Here is a 22635-nt window from a genome sequence, read left to right on the forward strand (position 1 = left end):
CCACAGCAGGTGTTAGAAGGACCGTTGGTAGAAAGCCTTTGCTAGAGAACAGCACCCACCTCTGGAGGGACATTTCTTTCCCGTGTTCTTTACATGCCAGTGCTATTAAATTGGCATACAGATTAATAAATAGAGGGCAGGGTGTCTGTGCATACTGGGTGCTAACTTATCTTTCCTTCACCCATAATTTGACCACATACAGTAAAAGGAAACACACAGGTTTTGTGCTCACAAGAAACACTTGTGTACAGTTTCCTCATAGTCTATGGTTTTGTTTTTTTTTAAATAAACCAAAACAAACTTGGGAAAACTTTAGTTTTACAGTGCCAGAGTCTAAAGGTAGCATTTTACTTGATGGTCACTCAGCCAGGGTCCACTTTCCTTGGACTGCAGCTAAATTGTGGCAGCTGGGCCCATTCTTCTGAGGGGTTTATATGCTATGGGGCAGTGAAAAAAACTCTGTAACAAAAAAAATATCTTAGCACTGTAATAGACTGCCTGACGCAACAATATAAAATCTCGCTCACTGGAGAGCTTTGGATTAGATCAGTCTCCTGATAACAGAATCAAAATCACTGGCAGCCATTGACAGTTATCCCACCCTGGGCAGTACTCCCATGGCTGCTTGCTGAGCCTTTCATAGGATACATCTAGTGCCTCGACACCCATAACTATATGTTCTGGTCAGGTACTTGGATTTGTCACCACACTTCGGTGCTCTCATGGCACAGCAGACTGCCAGATGCATTTGTCAAGGAGGCTTGCATGGGACAAAAGTGTCAGAGCGATGCAGGAGGCTAGTTCTGCCTCTGGTGGGTAGCGTAGGTGGCCTAAACAAGCTCTCCACATTTCAGGACATGTTTTGTGCTCTATGATATTATACTGCAATATTTCTTCCTAAAGCAGAATTCCTTCCACAGAGAGCACACATGGATACCCTTATGGCATTTTTCTTCAACAAGAAACCCCTTCATAAGCACAGCTCTAGAGAAGTGGAAAGTTATTTGAGTCAATAATTTCCACTTCTTGATTGAAATCATACCTAATGGTACCAAGTCATCTGACCAGGTGTCAAGAGAGGAGTTTGCAAACAAGTCCGGTCTGAGAGAAAATAAAGTATGTTCTGAGAACATTCAGTCAGTTCCTGAATGATTCATGGGTAGGAAAACAAAAGCAAGCAAAACAGACAGAATTTGTGAGTTTACTCCCAAATTATTTACATCAGTGAATTGCTCTACTTCTAACTCTGGTAAGACTGTCAATACTGAACGTGGCACAAGCATTGTATGTAAGCTTCAGACTAAATCTTTTAAAACTTTATTCAAAACAGAAAGAACACTGATTTAAATTGACTTACCATGTGATTTGGCAGTTAAGGAAAGAAAAACAACCCTGAGGTAGGTGCTGTACCTCTGCAGTAAAAGACACATGGTAGCAAGATCTTCACACTCTGGGGGTCTGAAAGAGGAAGGAAAATAAAGGGTAAAGGGGTATAAAGAAGGAACACAAACTGCATGAGGAAAGAATTAATTACTATTATCATTGATTAGCATACAAACAAAATTGCATTGCAAATTGCACTAAGACAGCAGCATTAGGCTCATACCTGCAGTCTGTTAGAAGACAGTAGGATAAGCAGCAGAGTTCAGTGTCACCAAGGCATGCTGGTACTGGTGGTCTGTAAGAAGCTCCTGCTACAGCCTGTCAGCTCTGAATTCTACCATTCCAGTATTATCGCTGGAATCTCTATGGATACTTCAGTGTGAATGCTCCTATGCCAGAACCTCTGTATTAGGACTTTGTAACTAGATAACATTGTGATAACAAAAATGTGAGTCCTTGGTACTACTTGGCAAGTAGACTTGATACTTGAAAACAACTTTATTTTTCTTAATTTTCATAGAGCATGCACATGCAGCTGTCATACAAGCTCTGTTTTGTTTAGGAACCTGATACATTTTATAGTCCTATTGGTTCTAAAGGACACCTCCCCCCCCCCCCCCCCCCAAACTGGGAAAAGATCTGATAAAGCTGCTTTTCACTGTTTTGTACTGAGCTTTGCTTAGGTTGGGATAGCTTAGCTCTTTGTCAGCTGTGACACCTCTATTCACTCCTTTTAGGTAAGAGAAGATCAACGGCCTTATAATAACATTTTATCTTATTCTTACTTTTAACTTGTCTCACTGCAAAAAATGCTCCATGGGGAAGGGAAACTATATCACTGTGGTTGTATCATAATTTCCCAGCTACTGTACTGCAGGGGGAGGAACATTCTCAACAGCACATAGTGTAGTTCAGTTTCATCAGGTATATTTATTCACAGAGCTTGTTTATTATGGAGACATATTAAAAGTGAAAATAAAACAAAGTAAGTGCTTCTGGATGTTCCAATTCATCATTAGAAGTCATCTGAATTGCAAAAATGTCACTGTATCAAGCAACCATTTCCTTTATCCCTTGGGCTTTGAGAAAATCTTATTACAGCATCTCAATTGTTCCCTTGATTCAGAATGTAAAAAAAAAAAAAGGAAAAGATGTTCCATTTGCTGATTCCTTTGCAATTTAAATTAATCAAATACAATGCGTTGTGCACATCCCCTCCAAATAGCTTCCTTCCTGCCAGCAAACTGCTAAAAGGTTGTCTCATAGTCTGTTATACAAGTGTTGCTTAATCTGCTCTAAATTGTCAATACTGCGTTTTGCACCAGTTTCCACAGGTTAGTGATATATGCAAAATAATGTAAACTGATTGATACAACACCTTGTTATCTGCTTACCGTCTGCAATCTGGTGCTGCTCGTGGCAGTCATTTGCTCACCAAAGCAAACAAAAACCCTTCTACAGGAACAGGGTCCAGCAGAAGATACTATGTCATTGTACTTCTGCAGTGACTTTGTTTTGCATTTCTGTTTGTGGGTACCAGTCAGGAGGGTTCTAGCACTAGCAGTACTAACACAGCCCATGCCTGCTTCAGCAAAATCCTATGCATTCCTTCTCTTCACTTAAATAAGGCATTCAACCATCTGATTTACAACGTGGTCCCAGTTTCGACCTGCTTAAATTATCCTGTCTCTAACCAGTTGATAGTTAAGCTACTAATTACCCTGTGGGCATAACAGCAGTATGGTCCCACAAATTCATTGTGCAAAAAACTGAATGACCCATTTATGCACACAGAAAAAATGATACAGAATTTTAGGTATTCTGTTGTATATCAAGAGTCAATTCACCACATAAGCTCTTGAAGGCTCTTTTTTCTCCTCACACTTACTTTTTCATCAGCATAGTTACAGAAGAACTATTCTGAAAACTGAGCTAATTGAAGACCACTGTTGCAAGCCCATTTAAAAAGTTGGTGACACACTAGAGAAATGAAGCAGAGGATAAAGGAGCGGCAGCACTAAGCTGGGAGCAGTGTAGCGATGTGAAGATCTATTCCCTGCCTATGCTCATTTATCTAGGGAGAATGGTGAAAGGAGTCCAAAACTAAGTATTCACCTTCATTACCAGGGAAAAGGAGAGAAAAAAGAATTTTCTCTTTACTTCTTTTGATGTTAGGAGTGATTAGGTTCAGTTGTGTCTCTTAAATTGCTTTGTGAGTGTTCTATCTCTCTCATTTCGATAAAAGGGATAATATATTTCATTGTAGAATTTTCACTCAAAAGAGATTGGAATCATAAAGAACGAGAAAGAGGGGGGCAAGGTAGTATTCTGAGGTCATTAGGATGTTTGAAGTGTTGTTTCATTGTCTGTCTAAAAGCACTCTATCCGCTCTCTTCATATCCTGTACATAGGAGAACTGCCTCTTCAGAAAAACAGCATTAGTGATCATTTTGGGATCTTTTTTTACTCTTCTTCCCACCCCCCACCCCCCAGTCTTTTATCCTCTGCTAAACTACTGAACACAATCCATCAGGACATTCTTCTATAGCATCAGACTGTGTTAAATCTTACTATAAACACCAGTCTTCTGTCACTGATGACAGCTGCTTTATTAACTGCACCATGCTAAGCACTATGTAGCCAACAACAGCAGAAAAGTTTTCTGAAGGCAGAATAGAAATGCCAGTCTGCAGTAACTATTTTTCTTCATTTACATCCCTCTTGCGATGTCATCATTCTGCTGCTGCAATACCAGGCAGGAGCCAGCTCTGGAAACGCAGAATCTGAACCCAGATTACACCTTGCACTGCAGTCTTGTCTTGGTACTGCTACTATCTGAACATAAAAAAGGAAGGAAGCATTGAGCTTGTTTCAGTGTGATGGACTAATAAGCTTGGAATAATAACCTGTAGGAAGAAAAGATGGAAAATCATTGAGGAAACATCTAATATTAAAAATACATAAAGGTCCAGATTTCAGCTTTCTTATATGACTTCGTTTGAGATTGCTTCCATCCCAGAGTTTGAGTTGAAGAACAAATTATGAGGGTATGAAACCATGTCCTGATTAAATATTCTATTCGTGACACCTGTCCACATTTATTTTTAGAAAACCAGAATAAATAGGGAAAATAAGTTGAAATATGGAACAGAACTCTAAACTCAAAGCTTCTTTTTTTTTGGTAGGATAGTATTTGCAACAATTTCCTAGTGCAAGCTGAAGAATAGATAGTACATATTAAAATGATATTCTCTTATTCATGTGTGACAACTTCAGGTACTCCTTAACACATGCTGACCTCATTGTAGAGATGCTCATGCATGCACACTTGATATATTACATTGTGGAGTGTGTGAAATTAATTTCAAGAAAGGATATATCCAATGTTAGAAAAGACTATTTAAGGATTTCAAGGACAGAGTCATTCTTATTAATATATCATGGACACATGTTTTAGCTACATAAAGGAACACTTTATACTATTCACCAATCTCATATATAGGATCTAACTTCTTCAATACATACAACTTTGGATTCTGATCTCAGCTTCAGGCTCTGTGCTGGTAACACTGAATCTATGTGATTTTTCTAAATTCTTAAAATACATTAAAAATCCAGATTTCTTTGTTTTTCTGAAACTGGGAGAAGAGAGAGAACAATAACACTGTGACCCTATATATATACTAAATGTATTTAGATCTACTTTAGGACAATAAACGTGTTGTCTATTGTACCTCTTAAGGAAACATTATAAACATATCTGGCAGTCTTTTAGAGAAAAATAAAAGGAATAGAGGTCTTAAGGTCCTTTCCAACCCTAACTATTCTATGATTATATGTTTCATTGGTAACCATGATTTGGAAGACTCAAATAGAAGATCTTACTTACAAGGAGCCACTTAATCCCACCATCAGTTGATCACCCAGTTCCATGACTCAGGTGCCATGACTAGAAAAGCACATAAAGTAATTTGAAATGGATCAATAACCATTGGCCTTCTTATTAATTTCAGAAGTTAGTATTATTTTGGGCACAAGGGCAATCTTTGAGCCACAAGGCATGATTCCAATTAGCTGTCAATACTGCCAATTGAGAGTTGCTTCCAGAGTTTAAAAGAATTACATTAGACGTCAGGGAAATCAGAATCAGGCCCACACATTTCAGTACTGTTGTTTTTAAAGTTATACATTAGCACCAATACTAAAATTTTACAGTGTATGGTAAAGGTCAAAAGACAAAATATTTGGAACTTTTACTCATGAATATATTTAAATTCAATGACATTTTACAAAATACGTAGCTGCTTCTCCTTTTGCAATTAAAGATTCTGAATAATACAGTCAAACCTGCTTAATCATTGCTCATTCTAGCATACAATAGCTCTTGCTGCGTTTGAAGAGAACCCAGGCATCTTCACAGCATCCATTTCTGTTCCTTTTTATTTTATGAAATTAGAATACTTAATAATCTTTACCACATCTGGCTGCAGTGGAAGTGTGAAGAAGAGTAAAATTTGCCCTGTGGATTTTATGGCTAGGACAAAACTCAGTTCTGGAGTCAGGTTTGGTTCTGTGGTTTAGGGTTGCAGAAAAACTCAAAATTCATGCTTCTTTTTGCAGTTGTATGTAATAGTAAAGCACGGTTAGAGATAGGCTTATCAGTCATTTGAATATTTGCCAGAACAACTGATATTTTTTTCCTTCCCAAAAACATTCCAGTTTGGAGGAAAAAAAGAAATACTCAGTGACTGAACAGTTATCATTTGCAAATAATTAAGACATTAAAATAGCCCTGGAATGCTCACATACCCTTACATTCACACTTATAAAGACTCAGAAACTCAGCAACACTCTTAGGTATTGAAAGTCCAGAGCTGGCATTGCTGTACTGTGGAGTAGTCTTCATAAAGAGCAGCAAGACTCTGCAGGCATTCCTCTCAATCCTCAAGAAACTGAGTATGAAGTTCTTTTTAGCACAAGCTTTGTTTTCATTAAACGAAAAATGTGTTCAGGCAAGTTGATGGAGAAATGAACCAATTTGAATGTATTGAAGTTCTTTGCTTTGCTACAGTGCTTTTTAAATGGTGTCTAAACAGTTGGTCACAGATTTATTTATGTTTCCGTGTAAAGAAAGAAAATATTATCATTTTCTATATGGGAAACAGTTTCCCTAATTATTTGGCTCCTTCTTCTACCACATAAACACAGCAATTTGTACCCCTCTCCTTCAACTGGCTGCAATTAGCAGCTACATTGCAATAAGCAGATTATGTTAATTAAAAACTCAAAACTATGTAAACAATGGGAAAGCTGACTAGCCATTTTCTATTTTTGCCAACTGGGAGGAACACAAGAGAAATTAGTACCAAGCTTAATTTTGCTGTTTATAATTCAAGTTATTTGTAACAAATAACAGCATTTTTAAAGTATTTTTAAACAATTAATTGTATTTCTTTACACTAATTGAACCACATCCCACATGAGAAGTTTAAAATTTGTATGAACTGGTGGGGGAGAAGTTTAAAAAGAAATCTAAGAAGGTGCTAAGGGAACAGATTTGCACACATCATCACCAAACCAGAATATTAAACATAAGCTCCCTTCCATGCCTGAGTCACACTCACAGAAAGGCATAGCTAAGGATAAAAGTATAACTTTGTTCTGCTTCCTTGGCAAAAATTTGAGCATATTCTAGTGAAAACATTACCCAGCAGACATGAATATTGTGAAGGTCTAAGATGTTACTATGGTTTCATAGCGGATATAGTTTTGGTTTTGTTGTTCTGTTTCCGAACCTGGATTGTTTAATGAGGGTGGGAAAAGTAGAAGGCAAAAGTGGATCTTGCCTGTTAGTTACTGTGTTTCCAGTGCTACCTCTCCACCATGGAGATACGTCTCAGTATCACATACTAAGGGGATGTCACCACCAAATGAACCACATGCACAGAGAGGCTGTGTACATCTATAAGATTTATTAACTATAGCTATGAATTTGCCATTGACCAGACTTTCTGGAAGAGGAAGTAGAACGACTATTGCCCTTCTTCAGCTTTGTATAGGAAATGCTCCAGGTATGTGAAGGAGATACCATATTTCCTTCCCCAAGTTTGTACTACATGTTGCTGTTTGAAGACGAAAATATGAGTGTGGAAAAAGATTATTGCATCAGATGAGGTTTTAGACTATTTCCACAGGGTTTTCCAACATGACTGTATAGAAAAAGAAAATTATACAGAAATATGTAGCAGCTCATGCAATCTGGGATCGGACTTTCAGAGTGGCAAGTATAAAAATCCTAGTTCAGTGTGATACTGAATTAAATTAGTATTTCACTGTATAACTGATATCAAATTACAATAGTATTTCATTGAATATAGAGACTTAGACATAGACAGGGCTACAATGACTTTTAAACTGGAATTCTACTGTGTATAGAGGCTACAGAGACAGAGACTGCATAGAGGATAGAGAGGATAGAGAGGAAGGCACGCAACAAGAGAACCAGAAGCCTTTTCTCAAACCAATATAGGCCCGTCTCCTGTTGCTAAGACGTGAGAAATCAGTAAATGGCTGCAAAAGAAAACAACTTGAGGAGCCTCTCAGGGTTGTAAATTAGACCAAACAAGAATATGCAGTTAATTGAAAAGGCTAAACACACATTCCAATGTTTTTAACTTCAGATTTCCATTAAAAGATAAAATGAGTAGGGGTATTTCTAGATCCAAATGCTTAGAAAATGGGAAGATTCTCAGAAAACATGAAAGTTGCTAGAGAAGTATTCAGTTTCTCAGGAGGCCACATAATGCCACGTGTATAGGAAAAGACTAGAAAAACATGGGAAGCTTGAAGAGGGAAGAGATCTAGAAGAGCTGCCTGCGTCATTAGATTTTGCACCTATTGTCTTCCAGTCATTTACAAAGAGTGGGAACACTGAACTGCTTCCTGTGTATTATGTTAGAAAAACATTTTTTCTGTTTCAAGGGGAACACTGATTTCCCATCTCCTGCTCCCCCACAGAGTTCTCAGACTGTGAGAGGGCTATTCAAAATAAAAGTGCAGCTGATCATTTGGCTTTTCATATTGCCACTATTTTCCTTTTGGAGACACAAACTTTAAATGAGCTGCTGTACAAGCTTCTTGGGGTCAAAATGTAGGAAATCACATCCACCACAGAGACAGGCACAGTAAAAACACCTAATATGACCATTATGTTCAACTCAGCAGTCTCTTTCCTGTTGGTAGGTTTTTGACACGAGCTTAACATCAAGCCAGGCTGTCAAAACCAATGAAATCTATTTCTGTGACATTGAAAGAGCTCTTGATGAAAGTCAGTCAGTTTAGGGAATGTTTTTCTTTTTTTTTTTTTTTTTCTTTTTTAGAGTACCTGGAATGAAGACAGGGGAAGAGCTGGCAACTGAATGTTGCTTTTTCTCCTTAGTTTCAAAGAGGTGAGGAGTATGTGCTAAGTAAATCCATTTATTCTGGAAACAGTATATTTAGTGCTTGATGTTAACAGTTACATTTTATTCCGACCATTTGCTGAGTCCTGTTTTTTAACAGAATTAACCCTTCTGCCAGATCTTTTATTTGGAAATTATTGAAGGGGTTCAGTTCTTGATGGGCTCTGTTTCTCGGCAACACGCAGAGCAGCCCCTCAGCCTCCCGAGTGAAACCATTTTTAGTTTTCATACTACAGAAGGAAGAATTTCAAAGGGGATTGGAATGATAAATGGAGGAAATAGCAGCTTGGGTACTGCCAATGATACTGGATAATTTTTCTATATTTAAGCTTTCACAGGATTTCCAGTACAAATATGTGTTCATTTCAGTAAGCTACTACTAATAAGAAGGGCTAGACTTACTGCAAAAGGCTTTTGACTGAACATACAGTATTTTTGATGCTTTCTAGGCATTCTGGACTTACAGGATATGAATACACAGTTTGTAAGGCCATTCAACAACCTTATCTAGTCCAGAAGCTTTTTCAATCACAATTTAAAGGGTTTTTTTTTTTTGCTTATAAAGAGTTTTATGAACTCTGATTCCCATTTAAATAAAAATACAGACAACGAATACCACAGCAATAAATACGTGCTTGGTGGTGTTATGAGTCATTAATTGTTCTTCTTTATGGATTTCCCCAGCCTGGAAGCTATCTATGACTGTTTAGAGATGACTGCTTTACAAAAAGGTTCACTTTTGCATCTCAATCTATTCTCTGCTCAAGATGTGATGAAAGACATTTCTCCCCAGCCAGTTATTATAATGGTATGAAAAAATGACTTAAATATTGACCTTGTCAACACAACCAAGTTCAGATGAGCTAAAAATAAATCAAACAATCTTTTAATCCTGGTAAAATACTTTAAGGCTTTTCTTTTTATTGTCTCAAGCTCACTTTTAAGACCTTAGTTTATGACACAGTAGCGATTCATGTGATCACCAAAAGAAAACTGAGAAGAGAATAAGACAATGGTTATCCACTTTTGTAGCACTGAATCAGTTTTATGGCCTGTTAACTCCAAAGCAATCTGAACTTCTTAAAAAACTACTGATTGTTATTTAATTCTTCCAGTAAAATAAACCTACCAGCAATTTTCTCATCTAATATAAATCAAACCAATATATCACTTAACACTGGCATTTTCTTTTGTTCCTTTTCCAGCTGATGCTGCTCAATTTTACCCACTGGTAATATATATTTCATTTTCTATTCAATCCAAATAGTACTTATTGCTGTTCTTCTAGCTTCTGATCTCTGAAGCCAAGACTCAATTCTACATGGGGAAAAAAGAGGCTTCAAAACAGAACCTAAACTACCAACAACCAAGCTATTAAATCAACATACTCCCTGGGTAAGGTGCAAGAACAGGTTAAGTTATGCAATTTATTTAGAAGGTTTTAATGCTGGTACCATTGGATCTACAGTATTCCAAGGAATTATGAAGTTAACCAACAGTCATCAACGAGAGCTTCTTTCTAGAAGTATAAATTTGAAGTTATCCCTGAACAGATTTTACACTTCCATTAATTGTTCCATTAATTTCACAGAAGCTTTTCCTAAATTTTTTAGTAGGTAAACTAACAAAATGTGTTCCAGCTTTGAGATGATGAGATTAGGTTGTTCCCAAATTCAGTTGAAGTTGTAAGGATACAGCTGTGTTGCAGGTTTATCAAAGATCTGCCATTGATTCTGGAGAGCATTCATTTATTTGATTGTATCTTTGAATAGCTATTTTATACTGTGAGAAAAAGCAAGACCTAATCTGCTTAATGAAATCATAGAGGATGCTATGGCACCTTTTCCCCTCCATGGAATAAATTCAGTTGCTTGAGTCCAACTCTTGCATTAATGCAGTTTATTTCTTCATTACCTTTCCCAATACTATCCCAAAATTATCTTTCATTATTCTAAACTTCAGCATGGGTGAATTTCAGTGCCACTAAAGCAGCAGATCTCTTTGCTGTTAACTATGTTTCTAGATAAAGCTACCCCAAAGGTTCCATAGATTCTTTAAAAAGGTTATAGCATATTTATGTTGTAATTTACTCCATGAACAGCCTTGTTACTGCATTGGTTCCAGCTCCAATCATAGCAGGATGTTCCAGATACTGCCACTGAGTGCAGGACTCAAGGTCCCAGCTTTTGTCATGCTCAGAAGGAATTCAATTTTAGCAGAAGTCTCTAGTCCTCTAGTGGCCAGTTCTCAGAATAAGATGATGATGATTATTATTATTTATTGTTGTTATTATTCAACTGTTATGGCTGGTATTGTTCAATATGTTCACTTTACTACCAGAAATGGGGTGCTACAGATCACCAGGTGGAAAAGAACAAGCAAATGGATAAAAAAACCCAACCAAACAACAAGTCCCAGGAAATCCTGAAGGAGGGATGAGTAGAGGGCTTGTTTCAAACTGTGGATCTCATCTCAATTGTACGGGAATATTGCAGTTTCACACAACAGAGGTGGTGTTTTTTTTTTGTTTACTTCAAAAAACCCCACCATAGCAAATGACACTAAAGCAACATAAAGGCCAATTTCACAGTGAGTTATGTAAAAGTTGAAGAAAAATTAATTCAATCCATATTTCATTGTCTCTTTATGCATGTGAGTTGTTGCTATATTAGATTATCATGTACCATTTTTCCTTTTGCTTTCCTGCTCACTGCCCAGAACAGCAACCCTGTTCAGTACAACGGAAACATAGTTAGCTGCTTTTGCTGCCCAACCCTTCAACTCAGAGCTTCTCCTCAGAGGAACATCACACCAGAAATTCCTCAGGGATTGCAGCATTTTCCCGTTTGTGAAAGACTTTGTTAAGATTTGGGGTGAAGTAAGGTTGGCAGAGAATCACACAACTGTTGCTATTTTTCTCCCACTCCCCGCTGCACCAGGAGTGATAAGCAAATCCAGAGAGATGTGCAAAGCTCACCTTCAGCATGACAGCACTCCGCAACCAGAATTTTGAGCTGACAAGGACAGAAACTCTTGTAAGTGAAGTGTGTTATTGATTTGTATGCAGCTACAGTGCAGAGATCAGGGGAAGTTCAAGGCTATACACTGTTGTTAAATTCGTCTCAGATTAGGGGTGGGGGAAAAATCTAATTACTTCTGTTGAGGTACACAAAATGAAAAATCTGTTTTGGTATTTTGAATTTAAAATTGATCAATTCCTTTGTGTAGTTTGCTACTTGAACTGATGGAGGCTTTGATCCATTGTGTAAAGAACAATTATATCTTAGAACAAATTAAAAGCAAACATATTGTTTGTAAAACTGAACCACAGATGTTCTCTTATTGTAGGCATTTTAGAATAAATAAAATCAAGATCAGTCTCAAGAAGATAATTTAAAATGCTCGCATTACTGTTACTACAGATGACCCAGGAAAGATTCACCCTCATAGCAATCATTTCTCATTTTATTTTTAGTAATTTTCGGGCTGACCCCAAGGTTCTTTGCAGCCCCAGGAAGATCTGAATGGTCTGATGGTTAATTTCTGCTGTGCTCATTGGTAGTAGTATTTTATCCACCACTTGCATTACCATTAACACTTTAAAAAAAATGCACTATATGAAGTATCTAGAAATGAATTAATTCCACATGATTTTCAGAGTCTTAGGCCTATTTAAAATAATCTCATCTGCTTGATTCAAGTAAGTCTTGTTTAGCCCTTCCCTTCCCCCCAGTTTGATTTAGCTTTTCTCTATTGTTGTGGCAGACCTTTCAAAATGTGTTTGATCAAACATTCTTTCTGCTTGATGTTCTGTGCCAGTGATTGACAACAGTCCTTTGTGAGCAAGCATTTAAGTAATGATGTTCGGACTTGTTAGGGAGCTGCTATGTCAAGAAGAGAAATGAACAATAAATTAGAATAAAATGGAATTGCATTTGAAACTTGGCTGGAGGATTTTGCATTTGTGAGGACAAAGGACATTTGACAATCTGAGTCATCTTGCAGCTTTGCCTGTAGCAACTGTCAAATTAGTTCTTAATGCTACAGGGAAAGGGATTGAGTCACTGCATTGCTTAAAGTTAAGAGGCTCATCAGTAAATCACTGGCAATATTAACAATTATGAGCTACACATTAATATGGTGGAAACACTCAATATTATGCTTACATCAGAAAGCCAAGAGGTGAACATAATTCTGTTTCAGATTCCTGTGCCTTCTTCCAGGAACTATAGCTTTAAATTGGAGAAGGTAGAGGAAAAAGGATAAGGCAATTCAAGACTTTCTAGACTACATGCCCTAACAACTATATAAAAAGAAGAAAATCTGGCACTAAATCTGGATTTAGCAAAGTGTAAAAGTGAGGTGAGGAAAAGAAGTGCTTACCTGTATATAAATTCAAGATTCACATGCGTTGGTGCCATCCTTAAATTACAGCTAGCAGGATCCTGCAGTGCTCTTCCCTCCTCTCAGAAACCTCAGGGACTCCATCCCTTCTCTGCAATACCTGGAAGATGTGACCAGATGCCACAGTGACTACCTTCCCACCAACACACAGTTCAGACAACGAATTTAGATTCTGTGTCGATGCTGGGGGTTAGGAAGGGCTGTGTCATGTACACCAGTTACAGTCCACTCTAAGAGAAAAACACGAGTTGTATGCTAATTTATAATTGAAGAACAATTTTGTCTTTCCAATTTCCTCACACATGAAAGAAACTCTTAAATGAAGTATTAAAATACTTCAGATGCCAGAGTTATTTAAGTTGCTTCACAGAGTGCAGTGTCTTTGGTGGATTTAGGTCAGACTCCAGTGTTAGAAAGGCTCACACAGAATCCTTGGACTTGAACTATTTATAAAATATGGTGCATTTTCGGGCCAGCGCTGGCTTTCATAATCATTTCATGTCTCATTTGATAGAGAGGCTTTCAGTGGGAAAAAAAAAAAGTGCGCCTCTGATTTAAGACTGCAGATATGACTTAACTCTCCCATATGATGATCAGCATAATTTCATCTCTGTCAGAATCTCCATAGGTCTAGCTCAATATGTTGTATGATATTATAAGGTATCTATTGTGCCAGGCTCTGTGCCACTTTTCAAAGTCACAACTTCACAATTCTACCATTTTCTGGCATGAAAGGGGTCAGAGGGGAACAGAATTAGATATGTTGTAGGAATGGCCTGAAGGTACAATTGCATTGACAGCTCATAATGAAACTATAGGATACCTTCTTTCATAAGCTGCACAGGTCTTTCACACAGTAGGTGTTACCCTTTTAAGTGCTTGCACACTGTAATGAAGTCCTGTAACACTGACAAAAGAAGGATGATGAGTACATTCACCACCTGAAGAGTCTCTTACAAGCAATGCCAGACAGAGAAATTTCCTGAGCTCTGCAATTGCTGCACTAAGGAAACTTCAAGTGGTATCAGTTGATCAAAATTCATTCAAGCAAACCCAAAACCAAAGAAAAAAACCAAACCAAAACAAAGTTTATGTACAATTCCTTGTTAACTGTGGCAATGTTGAATGTGTGTGCCTTCCTCCTCTGACATGGTATATTTTCTCCTGACATCGGAAAGAACTGCTGAGAGTGCTGAAAAGAGCTTAACACTGAATGAATTTAGAAGCAATTTCTTTCTTAAGGACAAAGAGTGAGCTAAATCACTTGGTTTTGAACATATCGACATCCATTCTCCAAACCACCTCTCCCTCATTCTTGAAATACTGCAAACTCAATTCAGAGCCAGGAATTTGATATTTCTGGAGGCATTTTCTGAAAAAACCTAAAGAAGTCAGGTGGTACTGGTCACTCTTAGCTCAACCTTTGAGAGCTAAAAAGAATCTAAAAAGCTAACTCTAGACATGTGTAAACTAAGGAATATCAACAACAATATTAAGGCAAATCCCTGGAGAGGGGGAAGCATGGATCTAATTGTCTCGACATCTTCATTTGTTTGCAAGTGAATGTGCACATTTTTGTAGGCTTTATTACATGGATTAATAAGCAAGGGCTCTTCTGCATCTAGAAACAAGTTAAACACTCGAGAGAAACCCAAAAGAAAAACCAAACCAAGAAATTTAAACCCCACACAAACCAGAAAAAAAAGTAATTGAAATAATTTGTTTCTCTTGTTCTAAGAGCCTTGAGGAAAGGCATCAGACTTTATACATTAGCTTGATGCAAGACCTTTTCTCTTTCCAGGGAAAATATCAATGAAAAACATCCTGAGGGATGTAAAAATGGAAGATCTGAGCTTAATGAAGGTTGACAATGACTATTATTGATGTCCTTATCACAGATGACAAGAGGTTTAGGAGACTGTTCCAGCATATTGACACTGTACTGGTTCAAATGCTCTTTCTTTCTGTCTTTTTTTTCCTCTAAGTGTACTACTGTCTGCTTCAGGGGCTGGGTTGGGAAAACTTGATGTGCAGAATGATATTTGTCACCCTTTGTTCCCCAGCTAAGAGCACTATCTTCTTGTTAGCCATCTTTCAAACTGATTAACAGCTGCATTAACACAAATTATTCTCTGCCCATCAATTTTAATTTCAAGATGAAAAGCAAAGGCAAACTCTAAGTAGAAGAACGCTTCAATAATAGTTTCTCTCCTATCCTCCTCCCACCCACTTACTTTGATAGGAATATGAATTCAGATGCTAGAATGCAAGATAGATAACTGGAAAATAGAGTTTAGAAATATTTCTACACTAGCATGATCCGAATTGTAAAATAGTACAAAATATTATTTAAAAGATGTCATCAGTTTTATACTCTACAACTTCACTGAGATGCTAATAAGTAAGTTAAGAAAAGAAAACAAACTTTTTCACCTCCAGACATCAAGAATGGATATGGTATCCTAAAGGTATGCAAGAGATCTTCTAATAAAAAGCAGACTCAAATGAAGTCCACCCATACAGCCCCAGAATACTGTCCTGAAAGGGTACAGGTACATGCCCACTCAGACATTTTCAGTTGGTTTCCCAACATAACAGCATTTTGAAATATTTTTAACTTTGCCAGGTTTTAAGCCTTTAAGTAAATACTCAAAACACCATTTCAAGGTTTTTATGTACAACTAAGCACACTGGAAATGTTTTCTTAAAAAGGTATAATCACATAATTCCTGAAGCTTAAATATAAGCAAGGCTTACACACATATATTTTTATATATGTGTATATATAAAAATAAATATGAAATATATTTATATATATAATCATGAGTACATATACATTATGTGTATATATGTTTATATATACATTATATCTTTATAAATATAAATGTGGCATAATTGTTCAACTAAGTAATACTGTACTCGTGCATAGAATAACATACTCATAAGTCATTAGTAGCATCTGAAAGTAAAACTCCCCAGCTCATTAGTATTAAGGTCTAGAAAATGAGATTTTATTAAATAAATTTATCTTTCCAAAAACCAAATTCTGATGCTGCACTGTGTATGACAAACAGCTTCGAACAGCTTTAAGACAAAAAGCTCTCCCTCATCCTATTTTCCATTTTAATAACAGTTGCTACAAAAGAAACAAACTAATTACAAAAAGGAAAAAAAGTGAATAGTAAAATAAGTATAAGCACGACAAAAATTTTCAGCTTTAATGCATATATTTGATCTATGCCAAAACTTACACTTGCATGTATAGAAGACCAGAATACTAGAGCGCATTTTACAAGTCTCATTAAGATTAAAATATGCAAACCAGAAACTGTCTGCCTCATAGAACATTGCACAAGTTAAATGTATGTACACCACAGTTTGGCTATCTTTAAAAAATAATTCCTTTCCATGTAAAAAATTCCTTAGATCTTTCCTTTGAAATAGGACAGGACTCAGAATGTGGCTGAGAATCTTATGGCAGAGCTATGACTTGAGAAACAGCTGTAAAAATCTCCACTTAATTTATCCAAGTTATAAACCTCTTAAAAACCAAAGCCTTAGTCATTTGCTCATATTGAAGAATTCTTCATGCTAAATTCCCAGAGTCCATTTGCACTAATGAGTTTTCCTTGCAATGCATTCTCATGTTCCTGGCTGGGCTGGCTACAGACATTTAGTTATGAAAACTGAAGAGCAGGACAAATAGGCAAAATGATGACAGGGAAGAAAGGAAGTCTCTATAGAACTCATTAGATAATCAAAATAAATGCCACTAATCCAAATAAAAATACCTCCTTCTGTTTCTTTCACTCTCAAAGAACATCACAACTAAATGTTGATGTAAAGAAGCATCCCTCAAATGGGGGAGAACGGAGAGGCGGAGCAAGGATAAAAAACTCGGTCAGGTAACAGTTGGAATACTAGTTTAGTACTTAATATGTCCCATCTCATATTAATGCTGTTAAAAGGTTTCCATTGATCTTTGTCCATTTCACTTAACATAAGTTTTAAAAAATGATAGATTTTTTTGACACTTTCCTAGAAAATTCAGGCCATGTTAGAATGACTATCTAGTTCATTACCTTACTAGGAGTTTGCCAGGTCTACTGCACACTTAGGCAAGTAATCCAGAAAAACAATTGTCTGATCAAGTTCTTTATTTCCACTAGAACTTTACAGACATTGCAGTCAATGTAGAAGTAGCCAAGAGTTATGAACTGTCAACATGCTGATAGGAAAGTAAACAGTGTAAAAGGGAAGCCAGCATTTGAGTCTCACAGCATGGTACACTGCTGTAATGGTTTAAATCATAAGCCAAATTATTGTTATTATAGAGATAGTGAATGTCATGCTTACAGAAAAATTGTGCATGTTAAAAATGACTGCCATTAAAAAGATAAGTCTCACAGGGGGAAGGGACCTCAAGCCAGTAAACAGACAAAATGCATTACAGCAAAAAAAGCAGGACAGAAAAGGGAAGTCTTGTCTAATTACCAGCTTCAGCTATCATTTCTAGTACTCTTTACTATGAAGAAAAGGCTGGGAGAGAGACAGATACAAGGGCAGTAGACTGAATTATTTATTTTTTTAAAACTCAACAGAATCTCAGAATTAAGAGCATGGCATCTAAAATACACATATCTGAAAATAGATACTGGGTCTTTCTAGGCGAGTCTTTGGAATCGCTAAGAAGAATTCTGCATATAAACGGCATTCTTATTTAAATGTCAAAATGAAAAAAGAAAGATAAGGCTGACCCATAGAAGCTTAGAGAATCATGTTCTTCTACCATTAACACAGAAATGTGTTCCTTATGACAAGAGAAAATCTGCACAACTATCCCCCCTGTTGTTATAACCAGATTTAAACACCAGGGAATGAAATCTTTCTTAATACAACATTTAAAAGGGAATCATTTTAGTTTCTGGCCCAGGAGGCCAGAAACAGAGGACTTGCTCCATGTGACAGAATGCAAGCTACATTTTTAGTATTCTCCTAGCTCTGGCCAGAAGACAATTTATTCCCCTTCAACTTGGAATCCTACCAACACCTGTATGGTAGCTGACATGGAAGGGCAACATGTTCAAGAATGCTTAAGAATCAAGATTAGAAGTTTTTAAATCCAGAGAAGACCATGATTATGATGTAAGAAACTCCTGCTCAACTCAAACGAAGGGATTTTCTTTAATTAAATCATGCTTGACTAGCACGTCAAAGAAAACCAAAATCAGATAATTTTTCAATTACTGCTGATGGAGAATCCACCAAAATACTTAGAAAATTGTTCCAGAGGTGGCTTATTCAGCATATAGAATAAAATAAGGATGCTATGAAGATCCTACTCTGCACAATGCAAGGAAGTTTCACTGATCCCTTAGCATTGCCTTACAGACAAGAATATGAATCCAGACACCCCAAATGCTGTAAGATCTCATGTGTGTTTGAAGACATACTTATTTCTATACTGTGCTATCAAATATTCTTGAGGACACTCTATGCAGTGTTGTAATTTTTTTTCAGAATGCCGGTACTGGAGAGTTCAGTTTCCACATGCGGTGTTAGACCAGCTTTGTTTCCAGTAGAGCTCATGCTCAGACTGAATTTGTAAGCCTTATTAACCATACAGTGCCTTTTCTGAGTTTCAAGGGTGTCCCTCCAGCAATAGGTAGCTCTGAAATGGGCAAGTGCCACTGGAAGAGAAACCTGTTTGATAGGATAACTCCTTCTTACAAGTACCTTCTCTCTGCCACTTCCCAGTTGCTTTGCACCCAGTTTGCAGAGCCATCAATGTCATATTCTCAGCATCTTCCCAGGAAACATTCAGATCTGCTTCTCTTGAGATCTGTCATTACCCTGAGCTCCCAGACTGTGAGATGACTGAGGAGTGCAGCAGAAAACACACCCAAGTGTGCTGCACAAATTTCTGGAATTTTTGCCACTTTGTATGTGCCCATTATTAAGCACAGAGCCAGCAGAACCAGACACCTTACTGCTGTTGTTATCACAGCCATGTTAACCAAAAAGCTTCTGGAATGTTAATGCTTAATACTCTCTTCTTCATGTAACTAAGAAGCGTATCAGCCCCCTTGGACATTCAGACAAGCTTACAACTGATTTCCCATTTGAATTTGAGTGAGTTATCCGCTGAAGTTGCAGATTGCTTCCAGAATAAGTCTAGGGGGTGAAGGGGATTCTGTAAAAAAAGTGTTCTTTATTCCTTGGATTAGAACTTTCTTTACTTCTAGCCATTTCAAAGACTTATTAATTATTGACACCAAAATCAACTTGGAAACTAATATGTGAGAGAAATGCTCAGTATAGAGCATGAACTGAAGAGTACATGTCATCTTTGTAAGTAATTCTCAAGGCAATCACTTCATATCTCTTTTCACTATGCAGCATATTTTTCAGGTATTCATTATGAACATATTTTTAAAAATAAAATATTGATCTCACTATATTTTAAGATTCCTCTAACTCTGTAATGCATTTGAAGGATTTTATCCTCCAGGCCAGCAGTTCATCATCTCTGTTTCTCTGTTACATATGAAACTAGATGACAAAATCAGATTATCACTCCCAAAGCCCTTTAGGAGAAAGCTGAATTAACATGACAACTCAAGTTCATGGAAGAAGATACTCGTGCAAAGTGATCATGACTTATAAATTCATTTAACATTGACTTTGCAATTAAGTTAGCCTAGCTCCTTAAAGCTACTACAGCAAGCTTGAGACTGTTGTAGGTAAATGAAGTAGCAAAGCAGATGGCTGAACTCATGCATTACCTTTTAACTACCATTTAGATAACTGTGTTTAACAAACATCTCCATATCTTCCAGAAGTCTTCAGCACTAGGTTGTGGCAAACATAAACCAAAAAATAAATCTGGGACTTTAGAGGGAAACCAGGAACAGCAGAAGGAAAAGTGAAATGTAGCTGCTACAGGCTACAATAGGAAGAGTTACATATTTAGCACAGTTCATTGTTACTGTATTCTGGAGGGCAATTTCTGTAAAACTGGTGGTATCTCAGGGCTAGCATACAGTGCATTTAACAATGCTAATATGTTAATGTAATTTAATGTGTTCACCTCAGCACAATGCTTAAGTGTCCTCTGAAAGACTTCTAATAGAAATATGAAGATTGGTATGAATTAAGTATGAATAGAAATATGTGTATATAAGCACCAGATGAAGCAGCAGAACAAAACATGAGAAGAATGTTCTATACTGATAACAGAGGAAATCATACTCAGCAATAAATGAGGAATGTGCTTCAAACCCAGAAATCCTATGCATACGCCTATGATACAACCACGGCCACAGATACTGTGTTGGCTGAAGACCCTGCATTCTGCAAGCAGGGAAATTGCATCAGGATTACAGCATGCCACATAGCCTGCTCCTTTTCCAGTTAGCCCAGCAGGAAAACAGTCATCATATAGATAGCTGTGTCTTAAAGAGGAACAACAAGACAACTTTGCCTGTGAATTAGGAAGATTAATGCAGGAAAGATTCGGAAGCAAGATTCAGAAAGGCTCACTCCAAAACTGTGGACTCCAAAGAGTCTGAAAATCCAAAAATGAATTTGTTGTTGCAATGCAGGAACCTCAGAGACATGACTCAATAGTTGATGTCTTTTGTCCTGCATCGAGCACAGGTAATCCTGGACAGCCTATTTGGGCACACACATCTGTTCTTCAGTATGCTGGGGTGAGAATGAATGCAATTTTTGAGATAAATAACAAATCAGTTTACCTAGAGATGTCATAAATAAACACCAACTTCTGCTGGTGTAACTCCTCACACTTACACAAGTAGAAAGTAGAAGTCTGCTTACAGAGCCCTGTTCAACACTACACAGCACCTTCAAAGTGAAAAAGTGTCTCTGGATCTGATGGCAAAGTAGCAGCTACTCCAACTCCAAATACAGCAGCTACAGCAACCCTAGTGACAAGTACAGCAGCTACTCAAACTCTGACTACAACAGGCAATGCAGCCACTCCAGTTCCAAGTACAGCAGCTACACCAGCCCCAGTGACAAGTACAGCAGCCACCCAAACCCCAACAGCAACAGACAGCACAGCTGCTGGTCCAACTCAAACCCCAAGCACAGCGGCTGCACCAACCCTGACAACAGATACTGCAGCCACTCCAACCACAGTGATAATCACTACAGCTAAATCAGAGGACAAATTTGTGCCAATATTGGTTGTCCTTGTACAAAAGGGGAAAAGCAAACAAGAGGCACAAAAAGCAACCTGTACAGTGAAGAAAGATAAAGAACCAATGCACTTACTACACAGGACAGCATCTGAACAAGAGTTATTATTATGTGAATCAAAGGAAGGGGAGGAAGAAGAAGAGGTGACTTCTCGACCCCGGACCTCAACCGAGCTACAGAATGTGTGAAAAGATTTTACCTGTCAACCAGGGGAGCACATCATCACCTGGTTGCTCCGATGCTGGGACAATGGGGCTGACGATCATGAACTAGAAGGTAGGGAAGCCAAGCAGTTGGGATCACTTGCTAGGGAAGGGGAATTGACAAAGCAATTGCAAAAGAGAAAAGGTCCCTCCACCTTTGGAGGTGGCTCTTTGCAGCTGTGAAAGAAAGGTTTCCGTACAAGGATGATGTTATGAGTCATTTGGCCAACTGGACCATGCTAGAGAAAGGCATCCAGTCTCTGAGGGAATCAGCCATTGTAGAGATGATCTATTGTAGGCCGGATGCTGGGAATACACCCATAGATCCAGCTGAAGTTGAATGTACATGACCCATGTATGGAAATTTACACAGAGTGCACGATCATCGTATGCCCACTCACTGGCAGCAATAACCTGGAATGATACAGTACTGCCAACAGTGGATGAAATGATTCATCAACTCCAAGAGTTCAAAGACAATCTCACCCCTTCCATCATTTCAGCTGTGGAAAAATTGTCCCAGGAGTTCAAACAATTGAGAGATGATCTATCCAATCTATCGAGCTCCCCACATGTACCAACTCAAGTCTCAGCTATTAATAAAAGGTGTCCTACTGCTTGAGAGAGAAGATACAGGACGTACACAACACAGGCCACCCTATGGTTTTACCTGCGGGATCATGGAGCAGACATAAGAAAGTGGGATGGAAAACCTACCTCAGCTCCAGAGGAACAGGTGTGTCATATTGGAGAACAAAGGTCAAGGATGATCGTCCCATGAAAGCTGTGGCTTCAGTCTCTGGTGAGCAGGTTCCCAGATGGAGTGGAAGAGCTGATTTTACTTCAGCTCCTGTGATAAGTAAGACTAGTCCCTAATGGAGGACGATGGCTGAAGTACAGATATAGGGGGGCCTGGCAGATTGACTATATCACACTCCCACCAACCCGCCAAGGCAAGTGCC

At 37.8% G+C, this 22635-nt stretch overlaps 1 long non-coding RNA gene across 1 annotated transcript; it reads right to left on the minus strand.

The window, feature by feature from the left end:
* Nucleotides 1-3962: 3962 nt before the first annotated feature.
* On the minus strand, nt 3963-22635 carry LOC136019611 (uncharacterized). The gene is made up of 4 exons (XR_010614974.1): nt 22391-22635; nt 13227-13347; nt 5273-5332; nt 3963-4218 (listed from the first exon to the last, which is right to left on the minus strand). It is a non-coding gene; the product is annotated as an uncharacterized LOC136019611 (long non-coding RNA).

This window comes from Lathamus discolor, chromosome 9, assembly GCF_037157495.1.
Source record: "Lathamus discolor isolate bLatDis1 chromosome 9, bLatDis1.hap1, whole genome shotgun sequence".
Lineage (NCBI taxonomy): Eukaryota > Metazoa > Chordata > Aves > Psittaciformes > Psittacidae > Lathamus > Lathamus discolor.